The sequence below is a fragment of the Cervus canadensis genome, chromosome 8 (assembly GCF_019320065.1).
Source record: "Cervus canadensis isolate Bull #8, Minnesota chromosome 8, ASM1932006v1, whole genome shotgun sequence".
NCBI classification, from domain to species: domain Eukaryota; kingdom Metazoa; phylum Chordata; class Mammalia; order Artiodactyla; family Cervidae; genus Cervus; species Cervus canadensis.
In genome coordinates this window covers 1537766-1555687 of record NC_057393.1, presented here as the reverse complement: position 1 = coordinate 1555687, position 17922 = coordinate 1537766, and the positions used below count along the sequence as shown (strand labels likewise).

Here is a 17922-nt window from a genome sequence, read left to right as displayed (position 1 = left end):
TTCCCCTTAAAAATGTTCTAACTTAGAATATAAAAGCTATGGTAAAAAAATAAAGATTTGCCAGACTCTACTACACCCCTCCAGTCTGGTCTCTCTCTCCTTTTCTCGCCGACGCCGTTCATCCTGAGGGTACCCCTGGATCCTGCTGAGGCTGGACCCCAGCAGGGAAACAGTGGAAACAGTGGCTGACTTTATTTTTGGGGCTCCAAAATCACTGCAGATGGTGATTGCAGCCATGAAATTAAAAGATGCTTACTTCTTGGAAGGAAAGTTATGACCAACCTAGATAGCATATTAAAAAGCAGAGACATTACTTTGCCAAACAAAGGTTCATGTAGTCAAGGCTATGGTTTTTCCAGCGGTCATGTATGGATGTGAGAGTTGGACTGTGAAGAAAGCTGAGCGCCGAAGAATTGATGCTTTTGAACTGTGGTGTTGGAGAAGACTCTTGAGAGTCCCTTGGACTGCAAGGAGATCCAACCAGTCCATCCTAAAGGAGATCAGTCCTGGGTGTTCACTGGAAGGACTGATGTTGAAGCTGAAACTCCAATATTTTGGCCATCTCATGCGAAAAGCTGACTCATTTGAAAAGACTCTGATGTTGAGAAAGATTGAAGGAGGAGAAGGGGACGACAGAGGATGAGATGGTTGGATGGCATCACCGACTCAGCGAACATGGGTTTGGGTGGACTCCAGGAGTTGGTGAAGGACAGGGAGGCCTGGCATGCTGGGGTTCATGGGGTCACAAAGAGTCAGACACGACTGAGCGACTGAACTGAACTGATAGCCAATTAACTGCAGGAAGAAATGGCAACCCACTCCAGTATTCTTGCCTAGAAAATTCCATGGACAGAGGAGCCTGGTGGGCTACAGACCACAAGGTCACAAGAGTCGGACACGACTAAGTGACTAAACAACAACAATTGTAGTCAATTAACAAACAATGTCGTGATAGGTTCAGGTGAAAAGCGAAGGAACTCAGCCATAGATAACCAGGTATCAGTTCTCTCCCAAACTCCCCTCCTGTCCCTGCTGCCGCACAGCACGAGCAGAGTCCCCTGGAGGTTTCGCCTGGTTTAGAACTTCAGGGTTCTCCAGGAGGAACAGAGCCAGCTGGATATGTGAGACACATTAAGAGACTTATCTTAAGGAAACAGCCCATTTGATCACAGGAGCTCGCACGTCTGAAACCCGTATGGCAGTCTGGAAACTCGCACAACAGGAGAGGTTGCAGTCTTGAGGCAGAATTTCTTCCCTGAGAAACCTCAGTATTTGTTCATAAAGTTTTCAACTGATGGGGTGAGGTCCACCTACATCACCAGGGGTCACCTTCTTCCCTTAAAGTCAGCTGATCCCAGGTGTTAACCACTCCTACGAAATTCCTTCACAGCAACACCTAGATTCCCGTGTGACTTAATCCTGTGAAGTGGATACAGAAGACCCGGATCATCCTGCAGACGGAATCACACTCATCTGCTCTTCTGTGTCTGGGTCCTTTCCTTCTGTGTGGTTTCTGAGTCGTCCCTGTTTGTCTGAGTAGTAGGTTCCCTGTTATTAGTATTCTCTGGTATGAATACAGTAAGCTAGGTTCTAATACACACCAGGCATTTCACAATTTAGCCATGAGATCTACAAATAATAAAGCAAGAAAATTGCTTTGTGATGCCCAGGGACTTGTAAACACCAGTTAGACTCCACCAGAGTAACTGGCTGGATATTTAAAGTTCACTGGCATTACATAGCAGAGTGGTTTAAAATCTCTTAATATCAGCTGAAGCACAATGGGACACAAAGGAGGCGGCTCACCCCTTTCAGGAAAAGTTTCGTTTTGTGTTGTGTTTGTTGTTTTAGGATTTTAATTTAGTGGCAGCTAATTAACCAAAGAATACAGTCTAAACTAAAACTAATTCTCTTGTGGTCACTTCAAAAGACCTCAACACGCATTAAAGCAATTGCATACAGGAGAGTCTGAGAGTGAACTTGGGTTTCCAACTGCCCAGGCAAACGTCCGCTAAATCTGTCAGTTGAAGAGGAGGCTACGGCCGGCTTCTCCTCTCCGCTCACAAAGGACTGCTGCTCCTCACGGCCTTCTCTCCTCTGACTTCCCTTCAACCCTCTCATAGCAGGCACACTGGTCCCCTAGAGAGCCGGCTCTCAGGTCAGTGACAGCACTCACACGGCCTCATCCACACGGCCGTCCCTCGGAGCTCCTCCCGCGGGGTTTGCGAGCGGGCCCCTCCCCGCCCCGTCTGGGCTCCTGGTCCTCTCACACGGCTCCTCCTCAGCCTCCTCCTGGCTCTGATCTCAGTCCTCTCCTCCATCTGCCCTCCCTACTAGGGTGAGGGGCTCACCAGGCTCTTCTGGCTTGAAATGCCTCTACCTGCCAGGGCCTCCGGAGTCTACGCCTCCAGGGCCTCCTTCCCCAAGGCCCAGACCCGTACCCGCACCCTTTGCGACCACTCCACGAGCTCACGACCAGCCTCTCAATCAGCCTGCTCATCTGCACAGCCCGGCCGCTGCCATCTCGGGGCCAGGAAACGCCCTCGCACCGGGCACTCAGGCCGAGGAGTGCAGTGTCCCTGAGTCCCGGCTCCCTCACACTGCACCTACTCCACCGCAGCCCCGAGTGCTTCGCCTTCAAAATGCCGATCTCTGACAGCTGACCAGTTCTCAAGTCCACGCCCTATAATCGCCACATCCACGACGGCTCAGCCCTCACCCCTGCCTGGCCGACCGTGGCTCCCTGCAGTGTAATCTCAGCAGCGCAGTCACAGTGGCCCTGATACATCCCAAGTCATCCATGACCCTTCTCTGCTCATGGCCCCACAGCTTCCTATCTTGCCTGGACTCCATCCCACCTCCCGCACACGCTCCTCCCAGGACGGCGAGGCTTGCTCCCTCATCCTCCTGAGGTCTTCTCCAGGCACCCGGTTTAAAACCGCCACCCTCCCAACAGGCACTCCCTCGTGATCCTACCCCCTCTGTTTTTCTGCCCAACTCCATCTGACCTACTACATGTTTTGCTATATTCCTGTTATTTTCTGTATCCCTAAACCAAGATGCATCCGCCTGCAAGGCAGGAGACCCCAGTTCGATTCCTGGGTCGGGAAGATCTGCTGGAGAAGGGATAGGCTACTCCAGGATTCTTGGGCTTCCCTGATGGCTCAGCTGGTAGAGAATCTGCCTGCAGTGCAGGTCGGGGTTGATCCGGGGGTTGGGAAGATGCCCTGGAGAAGGGAAAGGCTACCCACTCCAGTATTCTGGCCTGGAGAATTCCATGGACTTTATAGTCCATGGGGTCACAAAGAGTCGGACACGACTGAGGGACCTTCACTCACTCAAACCAAGACGTGCGCTCCCTGAGGGCAGGCATTTGCTCTGTTTACCGTCGTGCCTTCTGGGACGTGAGCAGTGTGGCACACAGCCTGAGCTAATCAAGAAGTACTATTTGCGGACAAATGTTCCTGATGTAGGAGGAGCATCTTCTAGCGGTGCCACACGGTCATCACCAGCTTTGCAATATCACTTACAGTCATGATTTCGGACACATAAACCCCACAAATGAATAATCTCTGCGCAGGCCACAGCAAACACACCCACGAATGAAGGAAGGCTGGGCCACGTTGCACTGCAACACCACTTCTCCAAGATCGTCCACTGACGGGGGCGCGGAGGCCGAAGGAACCCAGGCAGACCAGGCTGCCGTCAAAGGTGGACACCGACCCCCGGGCACCGGAGCCGGGTGCGCGAGGAGTGAGAGCGGGTCGGCAAGATGCCCTCAGGCGAGGGATGCCCCGAGTGGGCCAGGCGGGCCCGGGGCCGTCTCGCGGCCTGCAAAGCTGCCCAGAGGGGCGGAGGGCCAGCAGCAGCCCCGCGGCGGACCTTCAGGGCAGCGCCAGGCTTCGAGGCCCAAGGCTGCACGCCAGCTCCAGCGCCCGCGGCGGCCCCGAGTCCTCCCTTCAGGGGAGCCTCCCGGCGGCCCCGCCCCCGCCCGGGCCTGAGGAGGCGGGGACAATGACGTCATCGCGCTGAGCGCCATTTTGGAAAGGGATAAAAATCCAGCGGCCGCGGCCGGGCTGAGGTGCTTGGGCTGCGGCGACGCTGCGGCTGTGGCGGGTGAGGGCCCCGCTGCGCGGGGACGGGAGCGCCTGAGGGGCGCGGGCGGGGACCGTGGCTCACGCGCCCGGCGCTTCCGCGGGAGCCGGAGCCGGCGGCTGCCCGGCTGGCGGCATCCACTTGCTGTGGTGCTTCTCGCAGGTCCAGGGGGCCGTGGACAGGACGGGCGGAAGGTGAGGGCGCGCACCTGACGCCCCCAGGCGCTCGGAGGCCGGCCCGCCGCGGGGAGGCGGCCCCGGGATTGCCTGAGGAGCCCAGGGTCAGCCTCAGAGCCCGAGGGCCCCCGGGTCACTCCGCTGCAGGTGGCTGCCCCCTGCGCTGGGCCGCTCTCTCCGGGTTTCCTGTCCGTCCCTCCCGCTCCTCCAGTGATGCGGTGTGAAGTTCCCACTCCAGCTTGCGCTGATGGACCTTATGGATTACTTGAAGCCGGGTGGTCTTTCCCTTAGTCTCGGCGCAGAGCTTTAGGGCGCGGGGCGCTTCCCGCCGCCTTTGTGTGTCGTCTGACTCTCCCTTGGTGCGCAGGGGCGCGGTTTATTTGGAGTCGTGTAGTGACCGTGTTGTGTGCGACCACGTTACTCAACCTAGGGAACCTTCAGTTCAGTCCAGTCACTCAGTCGTGTCCGACTCTACGGCCTCATGAGCTGCAGCACGCCAGGCCTCCCTGTCCATCACCAACTCCCGGAGCTTGCTCAAACTCATGTCCATCCAGTCGGTGATGCCATCCAACCACCTCATCCTCTGTCGTCCCCTTCTCCTCCCGCCTTCAATCTTTCCCAGGGTCTTTTCAAATGAGTCATTTCTTCGCATCAGGTGGCCAGAGTACTGGAGCTTCAGCTTCATCATCAGTCCTTCCAATGAATATTCAGGACTGATCTCCTTTAGTAGGACTGGTTGGATCTCCTTGCAGCCCAAGGGAGTCTTCTGCAACATCACAGTTCAAAAGCATCAATTCTTCGGCGCTCAGCTTTCCTTATAGTCCAGCCTTTAGGTTTCTCTTTTAAAAGTGTGTGTCCTTCCGTGAAGTATACCTTCTTTGCCCCAAGGAACTAACAGCCTCTGTTCAGGTCTCCGGTCCCTTTCCTCCACCTCGGCCCCCTCCCATGACCTTCGGCTGAGTCCTCCTTCACTCTGCACCTCTCCGGGGTAGAGTGACATCTGGACATCCTTGGCCTGGGAGCAAAACAGTGCCTAGATTACTAAGCAGGTAAAACTGTGCTTGGGACGTTTGTGCAGATGTATATGATTTGAGATCGAATTGTTTTTTTGTATTCATTTAACGCATTTTTCATTTGCAGTCTCAAATGGGTAACTTCAGTTTACTGAAAATTGCTTTTGGGAGTAAAGCAAAACCCATTTGTTTATGGCTAGAGAGGTGGGAGGGCTTACTGTCTGTCTTAACTTCCGGTTTCTTCCCTTTTTATAAGAAGGTTTAGTTGATAACCTGAGTGAATTAAAATTTAAGTCTAACAAAAACAGTCTATTTTAAGTGTTGCTGTTATACTTTGAAAATGGTATTTTTACTTTTAAAAATCTTCACAAAAATATTTTGTTTTCTTAACTAAACTCAGACTTTTTTTCCCAATTTTATTTTATTTTTATTTTTTTTATTTTTTTTATTTTTTTTTTCCCAATTTTAAATCCCTACTTTAACTAAAATTTTGAATATATCTAAAAGTTTGATATTTTGAGTTATCTATTTTCTTAGATCACTTTGTGGCAATTACTCACTTTTTTTTTTTTTGGTTGTTGTATGTATTCAAAGCTTTCTGTTTTACTTCACATACTACTTTGGTTTTAGTGACCCTTCAGGGTTAACATTGATAACATTCATCATTTTATCAAATAGGTGTGACCCTGTTTAAATTGTATCATTATCTTGAAAGTCCATGAGAAAGGAAGAAAAAGTAATGTAGTGATTATTAAGCAACCAGAATTAAGAAGCCAAGTCGGTCCTGAAGCTGGTTGTGCCCAGACTCAATCTTGGTGAAGAAATGTTGATTTTTGTTGTTCAGAGCACGCTCAGCTTCTCTGTCCCTCACCATCTCCCAGAGTCTGCCCAAGTTCATGTCCAATGAATCAGTGATGCCATCCAACCATCTCATCCTCTGTCACCCTCTTCTCCTTCTGCCTTCAATCTTTCCCAGCATCAGGGTTTTTTCCAGTGAGTCAGCTGTTTGCATCAGGTGGCCAAAGTGTTGGAGCTTCTGCTTCAGCCCTTCCAAAGAGTATTCAGGGTTGATTTCCTTTAAGATTGACTGGTTTGATCTCCCTGCTGTCCAAGGGACTCTCAAGAGACTTCTCCAGCACTAGAGTTCAAAAGCATCAGTTCTTTGGTGCTTTGCCTTCTTTATTGTCCAGCTGTCATATCCATACGTGACAAATGGAAAGACATGTTGACTATACGGATCTTTGTTGGCAAAGTGGTAGCTTTGCTTTTTAACACACCATCTAGGTTTGTCATAGCTTTCCTGCCAAGAAGCAGTCCTTTTCTAATTTTCATGGCTGCAGTCACCATCTGTGGTGATTTTAGAGCCCAAGAGGAAATCTGTCACTGCTTTCACCTTTCCCCCTTCTATTTGCCATGAAGTGATGGGACCAGATGCCATGATCTTTTTTTTTAATATTGAGTTTTAAATTGGCTTTTTCACTGTCTTCCTTCACACTCATCAAGAGGCTGTTTAGTTCCTCTTCACTTCCTGCCATTAGAGTGGCATTGTCCAAATATCTGAGGTTGTTGATATTTCTCCTGGCAATCTTGATTCCAGCTTGTAACTGATCCAGTCTGGCATTTTGCATGATGTGCTCTGCGTATAAGTTGAACAGGGTGACAGTAAACAGCCTTGTTTCTCCTTTCTCCAGTCAGTTCCACACAGGGTTCTAACTGTTGTGTCTCGACCCTCATACAGGTTTCTCAGGAGACAGGAAAGATGGTCTGGTATTTCCATCTCTTTAAGAGTTTTCCACAGTTTGTTATGATCCACACAGTCAAAGGCTGTAGTGAGTCAATGAAGCGAGACTCAACCTTGGTGAAGAAATGTTGATGAGAGATGATTAATGGCAGATTCGTAGGTTAAGGGAGGTTATTGTGCACTGATCCTTGGACTTTTGGACTAGAGGTGCGGTGAATTTATTTATTCAGATTTGTGGCTGGTGAGTGTTTTGTTCTACTCCAGGCTCTACTTTGAAGAGTCCTCTGGTAACCTTAGAGTACGGAGGTCATTCTGCTTTCTGCTGCCATGGGGGATGAGAAGGGGAGACTGAGGTGGACCTCTCCTACGCTGAGTGCGGGCAGTGCTGAGTGAGCGTGAAGGCGTGGGGCGGTGTGGGCTCCCCTGACTTCTGAAGGCTAAAGGGTCAGTACAGTGGAGAGAGGCTTTTGATTTCCTTTCTGCTTTTAAAACTGTTAATTTTGGGGGACTCCTGAAGAAGGAATTATAATGTGTAAAATTTGATGGTGGCTTTTTTTTTTAATAACAGGGTATTGTTTGTGGGTCAGGTCAGCCATCGTGCTCCCCTTAGGCAGGGATAGAGGTGGACTCAAGAGGAGCTAGTCAGTATCTGCTGCTGGTGACAGGATATGTGAGTGACAGTTGCTGGTGGCCTGGCCTCTCTCCTTCCCCTACGACAAGCTGGCCCTCGTGGTAGGCCATCACCCCTGAAGGTGGAGTAAGTGAGCAGGCGTCAAAGTAACAAAGCCGGGGGAGACTTCCAGAAGGAAGTGAGGAGAGCTGTCAGCTCCTGGTCCAGGCCCTCACGCCCTAGACAGCGACTGCCCTTGGGAAGTTGTTCAGAACGGGGGCAGGTTCTTCACATGTGGTGCTCACTCGCCTCCTCCCAGCACTGTCGCTTCCCTTGGGCCGCTCTCACCACGGACATCTTTTGCAGGTGTCCCCCGTGTTACAGTTCCTCCCTTGTCCGTCTGCAGTAGCGTGCGCTCTACTTAAAGCTGGAGGGCTAGGTGCCCCCTCCCCCACCCCACCACCTTATAGAGCCGAGTCCCCAAGCTTTTTTGGCAGCAAAGGCCGGTTTTGTGGAAAGCAGTGTTTCTGCAGACCAGGGGTGGGGGTGGGGTCAGGGTGATCCAAGCTTGTTACATTTATTGTGCACTTCATTTCTAACCTGATGCCATCACTGGTCTGACGGGAGGTACCAGTCCATGACCTGGATGGTGGGACCCCTGTTGTAGAAGACCCAACCCGGAGGTAAAGATGGCTAAGAGTTGTTGAGTCTCTTATGTTCCAGAGCTTGCTTCAGGTGCCTTGTGTGCGTTCATTCAGTCTTCACACAGCCCTGGGAAGGAGGGGCTCTTGTTCTTCCCAGCTTTAGACAGGGAAGCCAGGGCACCGGGGCAGGTCATTTGGTCGGCAGGGTGGCCAGGCCAGGGTTTGCAGCTGGCCGGCTGGCTCCAGAGCCCACACCTGCTGGCCTGTGTCAGCGGCCGTTTGTGACCAGCACTGATGAAGCCCTCGCTGTGGGATGTGGCTGCCCCACTTTGGGATTGCCCTGTCCTTCAAAAGCCCAGGAGAGATCTCCCCACCAAGAATTGTAGAAAGTGGCCTCTGAAAGAAAATGGAAATGAGAGGTCTTTAAAGGAGGTGCCTATCAAAATGCTGTGAGCTAAGTAACAACGGTTTCAGAGTGGCCATTCTCAAAATCTGGGAGAACACGTTACACAGACACCTCAGACAGGTGCCAAGATAGCCTCTCCCGCCCGCCCTCTCAGGACCATGGCTGCCCTCCTGCAGGGGAGCTCTGGGTCTGTGCTTGGTACGTTCACTGCTTTTCCTGATTTTCTGGAGGAACAGTGGGAAAGAGTTAGAGGAGGGGCTTGTCATGAACTGGTTCCCTTCAGTTTACTCGCTCAGTCCTGTCCAACTCTTTGCGACCCCATGAACCGCAGCACGCCAGGCCTCCCTGTCCATCACCAACTCTTGGAGTCCACCCAAACCTATGTCCATTGAGTCAGTGATGCCATCCAGACATCTCATCCTCTGTCACATCCAGACATCTCATCCTCTGTTGTTCCCTTCTCCTTCCATCTTCAATCTTTCCCAGCATCAGGGTCTTTTCAAATGAGTGAGCTCTTCACATCAGGTGGCCAAAGTATTGGAGTTTCAGCTTCAACATCAGTCCTTCCAGTGAATATTCAGGACTGATCTCCTCTAGGATGGACTGGTTGGATCTCCTTGCAGTCCAAGGGAATCTCAAGAGTCTTGTCCAACATCACAGTTCAAAAGCATCAATTCTTTGGCACAATTTATAGTCCAACTTTCACGTTCATACATTACTAATGGAAAAACCATAGCCTTGATTAGACAGACGTTTGTTGGCAAAATAATGTCTCTGCTTTTTAATATGCTGTCCAGGTTGGTCATAGCTTTTCTTCCAAGGAGCAAGGGTCTTTTAATTTCATGGCTGCAATCACCATCTGCAGTGATTTTGGAGCCCCCAAAAATAAAGTCTCTCACTATTTCCACTGTTTCCCCATCTATTTCCCATGAAGTGATGGGACCAGATGCCATGATCTTAGTTTTCTGAATGTTGAGCTTTAAGCCAGGTTTTTCACTCCTCTTTCACTTTCATCAAGAGGCTCTTTAGTTCTTCACTTTCTGCCCTAAGGGTGGTGTCATCTGCGTATAAGGTTATTGATATTTCTCCTGGCAATCTTGATTCCAGCTTGTGCTTCCTCCAGCCCAGTGTTTCTCATGATGTACTCTGCATATACGTTAAATAAGCAGGGTGACAATATACAGCCTTGACGTACTCCTTTCCCTATTTGGAACCAGTCTGCTGTTCCATGTCCAGTTCTAACTGTTGCTTCCTGACCTGAATAAAGATTTCTCAAGAGGCAGGTCAGGTGGTCTGGTATTCCCATCTCTTTAAGAATTTTCCACAGTTTATTGTGATCCACACAGTCAAAGGCTTTGGCATAGTCAGTAAAGCAGAAATAGATGCTTTTCTGGAACTCTCTTACTTTTTTGATGATCCAGCAGATGTTGGCAATTTGTTCTTTGGTTCCTCTGCCTTTTCTAAATCCAGTTTGAACATGTGGAAGTTCACGGTTCACGTATTGCTGAAGCCTGGCTTGGAGAATTTTGAGCATTACTTTACTAGCATGTGAGATGAGTGCAATTGTGCGGTAGTCTGAGCATTCTTTGGCATTGCCTTTCTTAGGGGTTGGAATGAAAACTGATATTTTCCAGTCCTGTGGCCACTGCTGAGTTTTCCAAATTTGCTGACATGTTGAGTGCAACACTTTGACATCATCATATTTTAGGATTTGGAATAGCTCAACTGGGGTTCCATCAACTCCACTAGCTTTGTTTGTAGTGATGCTTCCTAAGGCCCACTTGATTTCACATTCCAGGATGTCTGGCTCTAGGTGAGTGAGCACACCATGATTGTCTGGGTCATGAAGATCTTTCTTGTACAGTTCTGTGTATTCTTGTCACCTCTTCTTAATATCTTCTGCTTCTGTTAGGTCCATACCATTTCTGTCCTTTATTGAGCCCATCTTTGCATGAAATGTTCCCTTGGTATCTCTAATTTTCTTGAAGAGATCTCTAGTCTTTCCTATTCTATTGTTTTCCTCTATTTCTTTGCATTGATTGCTGAGGAAGACTTTCTTATCTCGCCTTGCTGTTCTTTGGAATTCTGCATTCAAATGGGTATATCCTTTTCTCCTTTGCTTTTCACTTCTCTTCTTTTCACAGCTATTTGTAAGGCCTCCTCAGAGAGCCATTTTGCTTTTTTGCATTTCTTTTTCTTGGGGATGGTCTTGATCCCTGTCTCCTGTACAATGTCATGAACCTTCGTCCATATGAACATCAGTCCATAGTTCATCAGGCACTCTGTCTGTCAGATCTAGTCCCTTAAATCTATTTCTCACCTCCACTGTAAGGGATTTGATTTAGGTCATACCCGAATGGTCTAGTGGTTTTCCCCACTTTCTTCAATTTAAGTCTGAATTTCGCAGTAAGGAGTTCATGATCTGAGCCACAGTCAGCTCCCGGTCTTGTTTTTGCTGACTATATAGAGCTTTTCCATCTTTGGCTGCAAAGAATATAATCAATCAGATTTCAGTGTTGACCTTCTAGTGATGTCCATGTGTAGAGTCTTCTCTTGTGTTGTTGGAAGAGGGTGTTTCCTATGACCAATGCATTCTCTTGGCAAAACTCTATGAACTGCTGCCCGGATTTAAATAGTTTTTTGTATAATCCATTTCTTAATCCATAATCTAATCTGTTCCTTTGAATTAGGCATTAATCTTTTTCTAAAGAAATAGTGCTTAACAAAATTAAAGGTTCATCTGCTAACCTCAATCTTGAGTCTGGGAAGTTGTATAAATCATATGCGTATCTGGGTAATCTGGTATGGCCACCCTTCATAAATGGGTTTGCATAGATATTATGAAAGAAAGAAACATTTAAATTGGGGCAGGATAACAAAAATTAAGAGCACTTGGGCATGAATAGAAGGAATGTTCAGTATGTTTCATTGACTGTTAGATACATGGGATTTCACAAGACGTTTAAATGAGAGGAAATGGGCTCTCTAGAATCAGTGAAATACCATATTTGTGAATGCAGAAGTTTTCAGTCAAGGTCATTATTTCTGGAGTATTGAGTTGTTTCCTGTGAAAAGAAAACAGAGATGCGTGTTTATCATTGATCTTTTTTTTTTTTTTTAGGTCACAGTGGGACATCTTATCTGATTATTTGAATTGTTTTCAGTCTGGTGTCTACCTTCTGTTTTAGAATTCCCATTTACTTAATATTTATACCCGTGTCACTAAAAAGGGCCTTCAGGAAAGCATCTTGTGGGGAAGGCCATCAAACAAGAAAACAATCTAGTAGCATTCTTGCAGTTTTATTTAGGAGATTCTGCCTTCAGGAAATCAGAGATCGGTGGTTTCCTTAAGATTGATGCCTCCACTGCGCCTGCCGAGCACTGGTCCGTCTCTGTGTCCGCAGTCAGGCTGTGCGGTGAGGGAGCGGGACTGACCCTGATGATACAATCAGGTGCAGGTTTACAGGGTTCATGGTAGGGCCAGATCATATCCCTTGACTTTTAAAATCTGTTGTTTTGATGGGAAGTTCTGGGTTCAGTTTGTGTCTGCTATTTTTCAAGTTTGAAGGCCCTTTCTAAATCTCAGCTTGCTTATCTGGAAATCACATAATAAGATTTTTGTTGAGATAAAACAGTGCAGTGCTTTTGAACCTGTAAGGTGCTGTTGGAGTGTTAGGTCCAGCTGTTCATTAATTCTCATGTATATTAAGGTGTTTGGGTTTGGTTGTACCTATTTTTAAATGTGAAAGTAGCAGTTTCCTACTTTTTCCTGACCTCCCCCTCCTCTCACCCAGGTCCCTTCCATGGGGGACCTGGTTTTTCTGTTATTATTTAATGATCTTTCCCATCCCTTGCTCTTGGCTCCTGTTTCTTTCCCGGTGTAGAATACCTGTTTCCCCTGCGTTCCTATCTGGAAGAGCCTGTCTACAGAGCCCATCCTATCTGCAGAGCCTTCCGTAAGCTGAAGTGGTGTGAAGGCAAGAGGCAGTTGCTTAAGACGCATGTTGCTGAGGAGGCACAGAGGAGCCGAGGTAGGACCCAGACACTCAGACACAGTCCAGAGCCCCGCCGGCCTGGCGGTGAGGTGCTGAACGTAGTTCCTGGAGATGGCCTGCCAGGGCCCCCACTGCTCAGGGCGCACTGCCTGTGTGAACACTTCCTGCAAAACAGTCACTGACGGTTTTCTTTTTTTTGCAAAAGTGAGACTCTTCAGCTGTCTTTCAGATAGCAAGGACAGGTTATTGATGCAGGCCTTTTGTTAAAGTGAAATGATATACAGCAAGCTTTCAAAATTGGGGGATTTCTCGGGAATTCCCTGGTGGTCTAGTGGTTAACATTCGAAGCTTTCACTGCTGGGGGCTCAGGTTCGATCCCCGGTCAGGGAACTAAGATCCTGCAAGCCAAATGGGGTGACCAAAATTAAAAAAACCTGAAGTGGCGGATTTCTGTACTGTTTTAGCTTCCTGTCTTCCTTCCATACCTACTGATCCATCTAAATCCATCTCAGATTCCACTTTATGGACCATTGCCCAGCCACTCTTCACATCCAGTATTCTGTATCAGAACCTGACCTTGGTGTCACTTAGCAGGTCATGGTGTTGAGCACTGGCTGTATCCTGCTTGTTTTCCAGTTTTATCTTACAGGTTAGGCTTGCTCTTCAACTTGGTGTTCATCAAGATACAGACTTTGGTACAAATCCCTTTCAACTTTCTTACTAGCTTTGTGTTAACCTGACAGGTTACTTACCATCTGTTCCTCATGTGTAACACAGGGGTGCTGTTTCCTGTGACCGTTACAGGTTTGTTAGATTCCAGATGATGCAGGGAAAGCGTCAGCAAACTGGCTCACAGTAACTGATAACTGTTAAGATGTTGGTATCTTTTTAAAAAAAATTTTATACGATTTTTGAAGGTTACTTTCCTTTAACAGTCATTACAAACGTTCGCTGTATCCCCACGTGGTACAGTGCACCCTTAAGCCTGTCTTAGACCGAGTAGCTTGTGCCCCTCGCTTCCCCGCCCCAGATCCCCCTCCCCCCATAACTACAGTTTGTTCTGTTAGTCTCCTTCGTTTTTGCTATATTCATTAGTTTGTTGTATTTCTTAGATTCCACATATAAATGATAACATACAGTGTTTGTCTGACTTTCTTCACTAAACACAATACCCCCCAAGGCCATCTGTGTTGCTGCAGATGGCGAAGTCTCATTCTTTATGCTAAGTCATCGTCCACTGTATGTATGTACCATGTCTTTGTCCATTGGACACTTAGGTTGCTTCCATATCTTTTCGATTGTAAATGACGCTGCTGTGAGTATTGGGGTGCATATATCTTTTGAAATTAATGTCTTTGTTCTTTTCAAATATATACCTAGTGGTGGAATTGCTGGATCATACGTTAAGTCCAATTTTAGTTCTTTGAGACAGCTCCATGCTGTTTTCCACAGTGGCTGCCCCAGTTTACATTCCTACCCAACAGTGCATGGGGTTCCCTTTTCTCCACACCCTGGGCATTTGTTGTGTTCTCTTTGATGATAGGGAAATGTTGATTTTTTTTTTTTTTTTAAGAGACCCTCTTGCATAGGTGAATAACTTACTCTGGTGGTGATTTAGTCAGTAAGTCGTGTCCGACTCTTACAACCCCATGGACTGTAGCCTGCCAGGCTCCTCTGTCCTTGGGATTCTCCAGCCAAGAATACTGGAATGGGTGGCCATTTCCTCCTCCATAACTTACTCTGTTACTTAACAACTTACTCCAGGAAGCCGGCCTGGGAAAATGAAGGGTGTTATGGGGGCTGACTTCAGCTTGGTTCATCTGCACAGCTCGCAGCAGAGTCCTGAGGGGCTGCTCGTGTTGGGATGGAGAGACCAAGTGTCTGCCTCGGAACCTCCGTTTAGACAGGGACTGGCCGGCAGATGGGTCCTTGCCCCGTGGCGAGGGCAGGGTGTGCGGAGGGAAGGTGCCCGTGTGCCTGGTACACAGACTTGGGTGGGGAGTGACAGGGAGTCAGGGTGTTGGGAGGGGGAGAAGAGCGTCCAGGTTGAGGGCTCGGAGTGGAGATTGGAGAGGGTGAGGTGTGTGCACTCTGGGAAGCAGGGCCTGGAGTGTTTGACAAGAGGGGAGGGCCCGAGGGGTGAGGGGGCGCCTGGAGTTCCATGCTGAGAACCTGGAATGTGCTCACAGACCTTTCAGATTCTAAGTAGAGGCGCAGCATCAGCTTTACGGAAGCTCACTCTGGCCTTTGGAAGATGGGTGGTGATGGGGGGAGAGAGGAGGCCGAAACGCGTAGGGCTGCACTACTGCAGTAGTAAGGGCCAGGAGCGTGGACTTAACCTGAATCAGAAGGTTTCCAGTTCTCCTTAAAGGGCCAGACAGTAAGTCTTCCAGACGCTGCAGGCCGGTCTTGTCTTTGTCTCATCTGCTCAGTTGAGCTATGCCTTTGTAGCAGGAAAGCAGCCGCAGGCCCCAGGAGCATCAGGCAGGGACCGTGAGCCAGGACCACTGCTTCCAGACCAGCAAGGGCAGGGCCGTCAGCCGGGACCAGTATCTACCGACCAGCAAGGGCCAGGTTTTGATTTCAGGTGGTGGTTGCCTGCCCTGTGCTAAGCCAGTGGTTCTCAAAGCCTTTTGGTTCCAAAACCTCTTGGTTTTATATTCTTAGTAATTTTTGAAGACCATGAGGGTTATAGCTATCAGTATTTACTGTGTTGAAAATTAGGACATCTGAAAATATTTACTGCTTCACTGTGATAATCTATTACATCTTAACATATTTTAGTGAAAAACAGCTTTCTCAAAACAAAGATAGAGAAGAGTGCCTTTGTCTTATACGATGCAAGCGTTTTAAGTGTGGGGCTTAATAGGATGCAGCTGGATTCCAGATCTGCTTCTGCATTCAATTTTTTAACAAGTGTTTTATTGAAATACATGAAAATTTGGCCTCATACTTACATGTCATTAGAAAAGGGAGGGATGATTTAATAGCCTTTTCATCTGATTATGGTTATTCCACTTTGTTTGTTTACTTATTTTATATTTTGACCATGCTGCATGGCATACGAGATCTTAGTTCCCCCACCAGGGATTGAACATATGCCCCCTGAAATGGAAGTGGGGCGACTTAACCACTGTACCTCCAAGGAAGTCCCTAATGTTCCACTTTAATAGCAGTACTACAACAAACTGTGCACACGCTGGCTTCTTTAAGTTATACTTTAGATGTGTATTCATTCACATCTTCTAAATGTTAATATATTTCATTATACAAGATCGAGAAAATGAATTCTGATTTCATCAGAAAAGCCTTAAAAGTAGGAAGCTGTCAAAGTAGTAGTAGTCGAAACACATTTTCAAGAATTCTGATTCTCTCAAAGGCTTGGATTTTATCATCGGCAACAAACACTGTCCAGTTTGTGTAGAGAGTAGCTCACTTGGTTCATTTTTAAGAAAATTTGCGCCAAGTGTCAAAGTCTGAAGAAGCGCGTTGCTGTTTCAGCTGAGCGGCGCTCTGTGAGCAGTGCCTGCAGCCCCGCAGCCGCGCCTGGCCTTTCCCTCTAGCCCGTTGCCGTGCTCGGGACGGAGGGAACACACCGGGTGCATGTCGCACGTCGGACCACAGAGACCCTGAGAAGCCTCACCCTCAGGCACGGGATTGTAGGACCACAGAGACCCTGAGAAGCCTCACACTCAGGCGTTGGGATTGTAGGACCCCAGAGACCCTGAGAAGCCTCACCCTCAGGCATCGGGATTGTAGGACCACAAAGACACTGAGAAGTGTCGCCCTCAGGCATCGGGATTGTAGGACCACAGAGACCCTGAGAAGCCTCACACTCAGGCATTGGGATTGTAGGACCACAGAGACACTGAGAAGCCTCACACTCAGGCATTGGGATTGTAGGACCACAGAGACGCTGAGAAGCCTCACACTCAGGCATTGGGATTGTAGGACCACAGAGATGCTGAGAAGCCTCACACTCAGGCATGGGATTGTAGGACCACAGAGATGCTGAGAAGCCTCACACTCAGGTGTTGGGATTGTAGGACCACAGAGACGCTGAGAAGCCTCACACTCAGGCATGGGATTGTAGGACCACAGAGATGCTGAGAAGCCTCACACTCAGGCATGGGATTGTAGGACCACAGAGACCCTGAGAAGCCTCACACTCAGGCATGGGATTGTAGGACCACAGAGACCCTGAGAAGCCTCACACTCAGGCGTTGGGATTGTAGGACCACAGAGATGCTGAGAAGCCTCACACTCAGGCGTTGGGATTGTAGGACCACAGAGACCCTGAGAAGCCTCACCCTCAGGCATGGGATTGTAGGACCACAGAGACGCTGAGAAGCCTCACACTCAGCGTTGGGATTGTAGGACCACAGAGACCCTGAGAAAGCCCTCACACTCAGGCGTTGGGATTGTAGGACACAGAGACGCCTGAGAAGCCTCACCCTCAGGCATTGGGATTGTAGGACCACAGAGACGCTGAGAAGCCTCACACTCAGGCGTTGGGATTGTAGGACCACAGAGACCCTGAGAAGCCTCACACTCAGGCATGGGATTGTAGGACCACAGAGATGCTGAGAAGCCTCACACTCAGGCGTTGGGATTGTAGGACCACAGAGATGCTGAGAAGCCTCACACTCAGGCGTGGGATTGTAGGACCACAGAGATGCTGAGAAGCCTCACACTCAGGCGTTGGGATTGTAGGACCACAGAGATGCTGAGAAGCCTCACACTCAGGCGTGGGACTGAGAAAATCAACCCGTCTGACGGGTCATCGGGATGTTCCTGAGTCACGCCGGCTGTCTCCCTTCCTTCCTGCCACGGTGAGGTGAACGGCAGCGCTGCTGACGTGTGCTGGACCCCAGCTCCAGCCACCGTTGCCGCTGGTCATTCACGCAGCTGACAATACGGTGAAGGTGGCACGCGCGGTGTTCACATTGTTGTGAAAACAGTTTTGACTTCATAGGCCTCAGAGAGGTTCTTGGGTGCCCCAGGGGTCCACGGACCACACTTCGAGAGTGACTGCTTTAAAGCTAGCCTCAAGCAATAGGAATAACAGAACAGGGCAGATTTCAAGATTATCTGTTGCCTCTCATCTTTCCTGGAGCTTGTTGGTTTTGTCTCAGAATACCAAAGCAGAGCATTCACTGTTTAAAGTAACTCAAATGATGCCGGTGTAAAAAAGAGTGAAATCAAGCGTTCCCCTCCTTCCTCCCGAGAGGTAGCCACCCTG

General features: G+C 48.7%; 1 protein-coding gene across 19 annotated transcripts in view; it reads left to right on the top strand.

The window, feature by feature from the left end:
* Positions 1 to 4008: 4008 nt before the first annotated feature.
* LOC122445811 overlaps positions 4009 to 17922 on the top strand; it is a 34188-nt gene continuing 20274 nt past the window's right edge. For 13 of the 19 annotated variants that reach the window (XR_006270697.1, XR_006270689.1, XR_006270685.1 and 10 more), the window contains exon 1: positions 4039 to 4289. The gene's annotated coding sequence lies outside the window, so the exon portion shown is untranslated. Of the gene's footprint in view, positions 4290 to 5007; positions 5321 to 11212; positions 12717 to 17922 lie in introns of those variants that run through there. The other 6 variants (XR_006270684.1, XM_043475068.1, XR_006270691.1 and 3 more) reach the window with 5 other exon arrangements.